Source organism: Herpailurus yagouaroundi, unplaced genomic scaffold (assembly GCF_014898765.1).
Source record: "Herpailurus yagouaroundi ecotype Mexico unplaced genomic scaffold, PumYag 186, whole genome shotgun sequence".
Taxonomy (NCBI): Eukaryota; Metazoa; Chordata; class Mammalia; order Carnivora; family Felidae; genus Herpailurus; species Herpailurus yagouaroundi.
Genome location: NW_024412417.1, coordinates 31,260,303 through 31,270,419, shown reverse-complemented (window position 1 = coordinate 31,270,419; position 10,117 = coordinate 31,260,303).

Here is a 10,117-nt window from a genome sequence, read left to right as displayed (position 1 = left end):
TAAAAGGACTCTCCTCTCTTTTGTTCTCGGAACTTGCATAAGGTTCGCCATAGTTTGCATGTCCCAAATTGCAATTCCTCTCCTTTTGCCAAATAACTCTTTACACTGATAAAATAACTGGCTATTTTTATTTTTAAGGTTGACATCCCTTACTTAAAGTTAAGTGATTAAGGGCTTCAATTACATTTTTAAAAATCTCTTCTCAGCAGCACCTATATTTGTGTGGATCGAATAACTGGGGACTAGCTCAACCAAGCTGACACATCCAAAGAACTGTCACGACTGTAATCCTCGGTTACTATTTTCAGGCTCCTAGTTCTTTATTTTTTCTTCCTTCTCTCTATTCTTTTCTCTCTTCCTTTATTCTTCCTACAGAGCCATTACTTGTAGTCCAAGTTTCTGATTCTCCTCCTCTCTGGAAAGATGGTGGGTTTCCATTTCATGGCCCTCTAATAGTTTCACTGGCTCCATGTCTGGTTCTGTACATGGTATATGTACATGGTACATGCTGAGAAATCACGTAGCACAGTGATGGACACAAAACTATGGCTTGTGTAGATATAATTAGGATAGGAAGATAAGCTACAAACCCACAAACTATTGACCAGTAAGTCCCATTAGTTCGTTATAAGCTCCAGGATATAGAGTTTGGAGGGAGGAGATACTCCAGTGAGTCCAAAGTAGGGGCAGGTGAGCTGGGCAATGGAGGATAACAGCTAAAACAGGGTGGTGGCGGGGTGAGCGGGGCATTGTGAAGCATACCTGGTTTCAATTCCTTTTATTTTTTTCCCCCATTTTTAAGTGTGTTCATTTCTTCACATTTTTTGTGAGCATAGTTTGTTCTAGATCTTGTACTAAGATCCCTGCCCTCAAAGAGATTGTGAAATGAAAGTCTAATTATGTAATTATATATTGTGATAAGTATTAAGTAACAGATTTCTGGGAGAGTGAAAAACTTGTCCAACCTATTTTATTTCATTTTGAAGTTTGTTCATTTTGAGAGAGGTAGGGGAGCAGACAGAGAGAGAATCCTAAGCAGGGCTCGAACTCATGAACCATGAGTTCATGACCTGAATCGAAACCAAGAGTCAGACACTTAACTGACTGAGCCATCCAGGGGCCCGCAACCTATTTTAGATGAGAAATTCAGGCCTTCTGAAGCAAGGGCATGAACCACACCCGAGTAAGGAGAAGTGTACGAAGAGGCAAGGGGAGAGCACAGACAGAGGCCATAAGGTGGGAAAATCTCCGATATATGGAAAGCCAGTGCAATTAAGATACAGGAAGAAAGGTAAAGACCGGTATGAGAGAGTGGGAGACCGAAGTTACTGCCAGATTTATTTAGAATTATGTAGGCCACAAAGCCAAGGTAAAGACATTTATTTTTAAATGCTAAAGGAATCTGTGTGACCTACTGTAGGTGATTCTGTCTCTGAACTTCAGTTTCCACATATTTAAAATAAAAATACTTCCCCCAAATCAATATCATAATTAAATAAAGCAAAGCATGTAAAAATGTAAAGATCTTAGACTAGTTCTGGGCCATTCAAACAAAACAAAACACCAGTGTCTCATCATTTTCCTTAGTGAACACAATTTAGATATGTGTATATATATGTGTGTGTATGCCTATACATATATATATACACATATACACACATACATACATACATACATATATGCATATATACACATATACATATTTCTAAGGTTAAAGAGAAAGCTGACCAAGTTTATATGAAAAATCTTAGGACTTATTTAAAATTTTTTTAAAGTCTTTTGACTGCTTGCCATTCACTTTGGTAGGTAATGTCTCGGGCTATAGCCAATTTATGAGAGAAAAATTTTTTTTGATGTTTGTTTATTTTTGAGAGAGAGAGTGCAAGCCAGGGAGGGGCAGAGAGAGGGAGACACAGAATCCAAAGCAGGCTCCAGGCTCTGAGCTGTCAGCACAGGGCCCGACGCAGGGCTCAAACCCACAAACCTTGAGATCATGACTTGAACTGAAGTCAGACACTTAATTGACTGAGCCACCCAGGTGTCCCATGAGAGAAAATGTTTTAGAAATACTTCAGCACTGAAGTATTACTGTATTTTAACTCCTCTTTTTTCAGTCTCATGGTACCACATATATGTGGTTGAACAAACAACCTGAGTATTCCATATCCTTTATCTCAGCTGACATTCAGTGATTTATAAGATCCAGTGATGCCTGGGTGGCTCAGTCAGTTAAGTGTGCAACTTTAGCTCAGGTCATGATCTCATGGTTTGTGGGTTCAAGCCCCGCGTCGGGCTGTGTGCTGACAGCTCAGAGCCTGGAGCCTGCTTTGGATTCTGTGTCTCCCTCTCTCTTTGCCCCTCCCCCACTCACATTCTGTCTCTGTCTCTCAAAAATGAATACACGTTAAAAAATATTAAAAATAAGATCCAATAGGCTCCATGTTATTGTTTGTAGAGCAAGTTACCTAAATTTTATGGGTGACTAAAGTTTGTTGATCAAAGATGGAAAAATATGAAAGGGGGGTGTAGCATGAAAGCTGTAATCTAAATTACCTTGGGCAACAAATAGGAAAAAAAAAAGGGAGAACAAGGAAAGCACTATGTAAATACATGGCCGTTTCTAATTTGTAAAGATGTTGTGGTTCGCAGAAAAAATATTAGAGAATAGAAGCAGACGTACTTGCAAATTGTGTTTCTCAGGGTTCATTTCTTATTGTATTTTACCACTATATCTCCATAGGATACATTTATTATTTTTCAATAAGACTTTGCTGCAAATCCACTGTGGAATTTGGCAGCTGACATTTAAACTCTCTCAGCACTAGTTTCATTATATGTAAAATGAGAAAGTTGGATGAAATGATCTCTAATGTCATAAAAAATTAGGTCTCTCATTTCCTTAGTTCCCAGAGAGATATGTTATGCTGCAGTTTAATTTGTGAAATAATTTGACAGCCAATTTTCTTTGATGATATCTTATTGTTGGGGGAGTTAAAATAAAGATGGTAATTTCAAGTCATGGCTGCAAAAGCCAAAATCGTCCCTGATAAAATGCAATGATTTCTCCTTTCGTTCTGTTCTTTCTCCTCCTCATTTTTCTTCTTCTTCCTCTTTGTCCTTCATTGCATCATTCCACAGTTCTGGTAAAAAATGTTAGACTGCACAGACAAAACTCTAGCATTAAACCATAACCTTGGAAAATGTATCTTCTAAAACCATCAGCAGGACGCGATTTACTGTCTTTAATTTACACAGGCAGCTTGAGATCTGGCTTTACTGAGACGCAAGAAATGTCTGACTGGTTTACCAAGAGACGAGTTCCATCAGTTCCACCTTACTGTTTACAGCTCAGCTCAAATATAAATTCCTACTAAAAGCCTGAGTTTTCTAAACATTATGATGGTTTGACATCACAGCAACACAAAAACACAAATAAGTGTTACTTGCACATTATGCTTAAAGGAACCTTCCACCAGCCCATCAGAGAAATATTTGCACAGATGGTTTCCAGAATCCTCCTCCACTCCCTCCTCCTTTTTTCATCTTTTGTTGTTTATTCTTTTTCATTTATCTTTGTAACATGCCAACATACCCATAACACCGTCACCAAAATCAAAGGAATACACACATCTAGTACCTCCCAAAGTTTCCTCGTAACTTATGACTTCTTGTTTGTGTGGTAAGAACACGTACCATCAAATCTACTCTGTCAACACATTTTGAGGTGCGTGATACAGCATTGTTAATTACAGGTGCTATGTTATACAGCAGGTCTCTAGAACGTATTCATCTTGTATGACTGAAACTATCCCCATTGAACAGCAACTGCCCATTTCCTGCCAGCTCCTGGCAACCACTCTTGGGTTCTCCTTCTTATTTCCAAATCCAAGGTGTATGCTGAAACAAAATGGCCTCCTTTTTCCCAGGATCCACGTCTGTTAGAAAGTAATGGTATTTCACAAAGATTTGTTTCAACTGTACTATGTTCCTAGTACTCTCCTTTAAAACAGGGACACCAGCACTTAAATGCTTGTGCTCAGCATAAATCAGATGCAATCATGTTGGTATAAAACACGGAGGAGAGTGGCTGGATGTAACCCCGAAGCACTAAAACGAACCTTATGACCGAGCCACCTTGGAAATTGTTCTCTTCAAATAGATTTCAGAAAACTAAATGATAGCCCTTGGGTCTTAAACATAATTTCCAGGAGCTTTTAGCCCCCAAATCAAACGAGTAGTTATTTCTGAGCCTTGCTCCATGATATTTTTTTCTTCAGCTGCAAAGAAGACTTCTGTTGGCCAGGATCTCCTGCATACATACTGATGGACAGTTAGTGTTTCACACTTTCCTGTAGCTTGGACTTTTGGGAACATCTTGCCTTAAAGGCGCTATACAAATATAGGATCCAAATCCACATTCTTCTCCTCTGCCTGTTAAAGTCTACAGAGTCTGTGGTCGCATCGGGTTACCTGCCCTCCAGGGAGGGTAAATAACAATCCGGATGTGCCCATATTCATGCAGAACGTGTATCTTCTAGTCGGGCTAATTCATGCTCAGTGTAGCCGAAAGGATCCCAGCTTCTAGACAGCTTCCTTCTCTCTGAGGCCCTCAGGCTGAGAAGCCAGCCTAACATTTTGTTTTCTTTGTCTACGCAAAATGAAAGCTTGCTAACTTAGATCAGACTGTGACAACTCTATTTCTGAAAGAATCTATTCATTACTCACTGAGCCAGTGTTAATGTGGGAATTTCCCAGGAGGTAGAGCAAAAAGAAGGACTGATTCTCTTCTTTTCCTGTACAGCCTGGGATCTGGCACTTCCTAGATATGTGATTGTGGTGAAGTCACTGAACTTTCGGGGGCCCCAACATCCTCCTCCTTCTTTTTAAATAAGAGCAAAATCGTCCACTGAACAAAGGTTGAAAACATGCTTTGTTATGCATTAAAAGTATAGAAATGAAGAGTTTTGCCTACTAGAATTTCTAAAATAACGACAACATGTTTCTATAGATTAAAACAGTAGAATTGAGGAAATCAGGGTGTTTGAGAAAGAATTAAGCTCTGGACTCTGAATTTTTTTAAAAAAATCATCAATATTAAAATGTATGCTTCTGCTCAGCTTAGTCACACCATACGTATTACATTCATTACTTGATTCCTATTTTAATTCTCTCTTCCCCAAACCCATCCTCATTATTTTCTTTATAAATGCATGAATTACCATAACAATTAGATGCTATTTTTGCTTACCAAATGGACAAAGATTTTAGCAAGCCAAGATGTCCAATGTGTTCAAACAAAACAAAACAAAACAAAAAACCCAAATACTTGGAAGCATGGCTGTTAGCGTGAAAACTGATATAATCTGTCAGCAAACAAATTTGGCCATACGGATTAATATTCATATAAAGTTCATAGTCTGATAGAGAATTCCACTTCTAGGGCACTGTTCAAAGGCCAGAGTTGAAGATAGTTTTAAAAGACTTAGCTACTAGGGGAGTGATGATAGCGTTGTTTAGAATATAATAGGATTAAGAGAGATGCTCTCAAAATGTTGAGAAATTTACCATTGGTTAAGTAATGCAGCCAAATGATGGCTGTGACAAATATTTATGAAGGAGAAAATAGCAAGTGAACTAGAAACTTCTCAGGCCATCAAAGATAAACCTAGGAATTATGAAAAGTGATTCCAGTTAAAACTAGAAAGACTTCTGAATTTACCTTGAGTAGCGTGGGTCAGGGTCGGGGGAGGGATAGTGAAAATGTTTTCTTGGGTCAGAGTCATTACTTTGCCAAAAAAAAAAAAAAAAAGATTAGATTGCATTAAGTAGATGTAATGAATTATATCATGTTAGTTAGATAGGTACGTTTCACAAGGCAATGAATCCTAATGGTTATAAGGTGTAGGATTTCAGAAGCCTTAGGAAAATGTGAAACACTTGCCTGAATGGAAATTCCCCACTGACTCTCCCCAAGTAGATAAAGACACTGGACATACCATTACCTCATTCCACCCTAAAACCAGCAAGAATTAGGTAGAAGGTACTGACTTTCAGAGAATTTCAATTGTTCTTGAGATTGAACACCTGAAAAATGGGCAGTAAGTAGGGAATTATTTTTCTGGAAGAAGATGTAGCACAAAGATTCCAAATGGGAAAGAAAATATTAGTAAAAGACCATAGGGCATGAGAAGTGAAGAGAGAGAGTTAAAGATCAAGAGAGCACCCCTATGGACCTTCTCTAAGGATTTAAGCAATGAGCCTTTTTACTTGGTGAGATATAACAAGATCCTTTGGATAAGAGGCTTAATTTCTTATTTGCTTCCCCTAACCTCCTGGTATTAACTGTACCCTCAATAAAAGATTACTTAGGCCATCATCAGAATCCTATATGTATATTTGATTCAAGGAAGGAGAAGGAAACAGTATTCAAAACTGATAGATGGTATCCAGCACCTTTTCCATAATGCCATGATGGAAATCAGTAACAGTCCATTTGTCAACCAAAATATTTATGAGTGGTATTTCTCATTGATAATACAGGTGATTTTATTATTTCTGGTTCTGATTTCCTTATTATGTTTTAACCTACATTTTCTCTAATTCTCATGTATAATCTTGTAATAAGGAAAAAAGATCTACATTGATGACCAATTTTACTTTAGGGTAATGTTCTCAGTCAAGGTCATGAGATATAAAGACAATGTAGTTGAGAAGTCACTGTACTGAGTGATAAAATTAAGAGTGAGGCAGGGAACATGGAGAGAACAGTGGTGCCCTCCGGGAGACCAACAACATTGGTAGTGACAGGAATTTTTTTTTTAAGTTTATTTATTTATTTTGAGAAAGAGCATGCACACCTGAGTGGGGGTGAGGGGTGGAAGAGAGAGAGGGGGAGAGAGAATCCCAAGCAGGCTCTGGGCTCTCAGAGCCCAACATGGGGCTCAGTCGCACAAACCAGAAGACCATGACCTGAGCCAAAATCAGGAGTCCGATGCTTAATGACAGAGCCACCCCAGCTCTGGTAGTGACAGCATTTTTAAAATGGTTATATCAATAAGATGTATGTGTGAGCTAGGATTTTAGGATGCTCATATTCCTCAAATTTACAAAGTTTGTTTTTTTTTTTTTGTTGTTTTTTTTTGTTTGTTTTTACAAAATCTGTAATTTTCTGAGGAACTGGTTGATTCACCTAGCTGACCTCCCAGGGTAAGGTTCTCACTTCATTTACTCCAAGCATCTGGCTTCCGTTTGGACTAATGCCGCCTTCTCCACTCCAGCATGGGCTGTGCAGGGGCAGGGTGACAGAGGGGAGGGGAGGTTACTTGGGAGTGTTCAATTCCAGGCCCTGTTGCAATCTTTTCCTCTGTTTTATCCTAACATAAGAAGCCTTCCCTGGCACAGACATTAATGTTTAGATGGACTCTGCTTTTTTCTCAGGATTTGAATTGTAGGAGGTGGAGTGAGGTGGGCTGCTGGTGTGAGGAAAAGAGAAAATTCTGGAGTTAGTTTCCCCATTCCTTAGGAAGGTGGTACAAGAACGTGGCCGTGTATGTAATGTAAGAAGGAAATCGCCCATCCTACTGGATTACTCATATATAAGACAACATAGCACAGACCAGTATAGCTGATTTTCTAATATTTTTTTTGGAAGCGCCCTTTAAAGTTTGAGTTTTGGATATTTGATTTTTAAAATAACTTTCAAGTTCACCATAAGTGTCTTATTTATTTCCTACCATGTGAATATATTTATATATAAAAGAAAAACTTCTGACAAGATTGTTTTAAGGAAGAAATAAAAGAATCTTTGTTAGGTGCTATAAAGAAGTTCACAGTTGTACTTCACTGCAGTTCTTAATATTTGTTCCTGGGGAACTTTCTCTTGATTCCCCAGATGGGACTGAAGTTTGCTCTTTAGAAAGGACCCTGTTTTTTAACATTCTTCCATTACAGTCACCATGTGATCGTGGACACTGCTGACATCAAAGAGGAGGAATTCTCCATAATCCTCCAAGGAACTCAACATAGTCAGGAAAGCATTTCGAGGCATAGACTGCACACACATTGGCGTTCATGTTTTTTGATTTATTCATCAAGGTGGCAAGGTGGAATCATGAACGAAGAATGCTAGAAGAAAACTAGGATATTAGAAGACTCACTACCTCGTGAGCTCTGTTGTGATTTTCCTGAAATATCTTCCTGCGAACAACGATTTGTACTGAGAGAGCAGGTGCTTCTGAAGAACTCTACATGTTTGAATGCCCAGTTTATCAGACACCTGAGAGATCAAGAATTTTGACAACCAATGGCTTACCCTCAAACTTTCTGACATCAGTGTTTTTATCCACAAAGAGATCTCCTAGTCACTGGCTCACAATGTGTGTTGTCTTGCTGTGTGAGAAGGAGAAATAAACGTGTGCGCCAAACCATCTTAAAAAAAGATTAGAAGCTCTTCGAGAACAGGGATATTTTTCTGTTTGATCCTGGCACATAATAGACACACAGTTAATGTACATTTAATGAGTAGATAAAAAACACAATTGAATGCAACATGATAAATACAATATAATAGGTGTAAGTGGAAGGTGCTCCGGGAACCCAAGGGAAGAATAACTAACCTAGCATGTGAGAGTCAGTGAACACATGCATCTCTTTTTGGGGTCTGTTTTAGTCTAGGACTCAGTCACCTTGTGATTCCAAAGAAAGTCCCCTCCTTTCCCAAAGGACTCACAGGAAGAAATGTGGCAGATTGTAGAATTAGTAAAGCATTCAGCGTAGACGTGATCCTCCTGTCACACTGGGCTATTTTCAGTATCCAGGGAGTAGCATGAGCTCACCTAGTTGGAAAAAGCTGCCTCACCGATAAGAGAAGTGCTGTGATTCCAGATAAGCATGGGGGAAAATCCATGAATGGAGGGAAAGAGTAATACAGAAACTAAAAGGCAAATGGAAAGTAGGAAAGAAGACAGGCAGTAAAGGGCATATGTTTTGTTGTTAGATTGAAAATTTTGAAACACACACACACACACACCAAGGTCAATGAGAAGAAAATTCTCTTGAACACTTCAGTCTAATAGACCTATGAAATTAAATTTTCCTAGTGGACATGTGTCAGGGAATCTTACTTTAGGAATTCGTGGCTAGAAAAAAAGATTCCCCTGGATAGGGCATGATACTTAGGAAAAAAGTTCCCATTATGCTAGTGACTGGCTTTGAAAGATTAAAGTCACTAAGACTAAACCCCAGCCCTCCAGATTATGAGAGAAAAAAATGAGGTAGCAGATTTAATGTTTTATTTTTAAAAACATTATAAAAGCTCTGTTATTATTGCTTTCCAGACTGGGTGCCATAAAAGGAAGCATAATATAGAGTAGATATAAGTAGGCACAATATTATTTTTTTTTTTAATTTTTTTTTCAACGTTGATTTATTTTTGGGACAGAGAGAGACAGAGCATGAACGGGGGAGGGGCAGAGAGAGAGGGAGACACAGAATCGGAAACAGGCTCCAGGCTCCGAGCCATCAGCCCAGAGCCCGACGCGGGGCTCGAACTCACGGACCGCGAGATCGTGACCTGGCTGAAGTCGGACGCTTAACCGACTGCGCCACCCAGGTGCCCCTGTTTTTGATATGGCACTTTTAAGATGCTGCCTCCAAAAAATAAGTCCAAATATTAGGGACTCAAGCCAGAATTAGAGTACAGAGACACATGTATCCAGCAGAATTAGTGAATAACAAGAGACTGTTGCTTGGGAAACCATTAACAGATGGAAATATAAGATATAGGTCAAATTCCCATCACTTTGTAAGCAGGGATTGTACAAATGCCTGCATATATGTTTGATTATAGCATATTTAGCCAAGAAGCGTTATCATTGTAGTAATATTTGCTGAAATAACCAAACTCCCAAATCAGCAGAAAATTTTTTTTCTTATGCACTTCATTTTAGGAGGAAAAAATGTATATGTATAGTATAAAATAGACTGTCAGGAAATTATTTAATGATAATGAAATTTGCCTAATAAAATCAGATACCCTTCATCTGAAGCCAGAGTCCTGGGCTGATCAGAAGGTTACTGATCAGAAAATTGAGCCATGACCACCTCAAGATCCTAACTG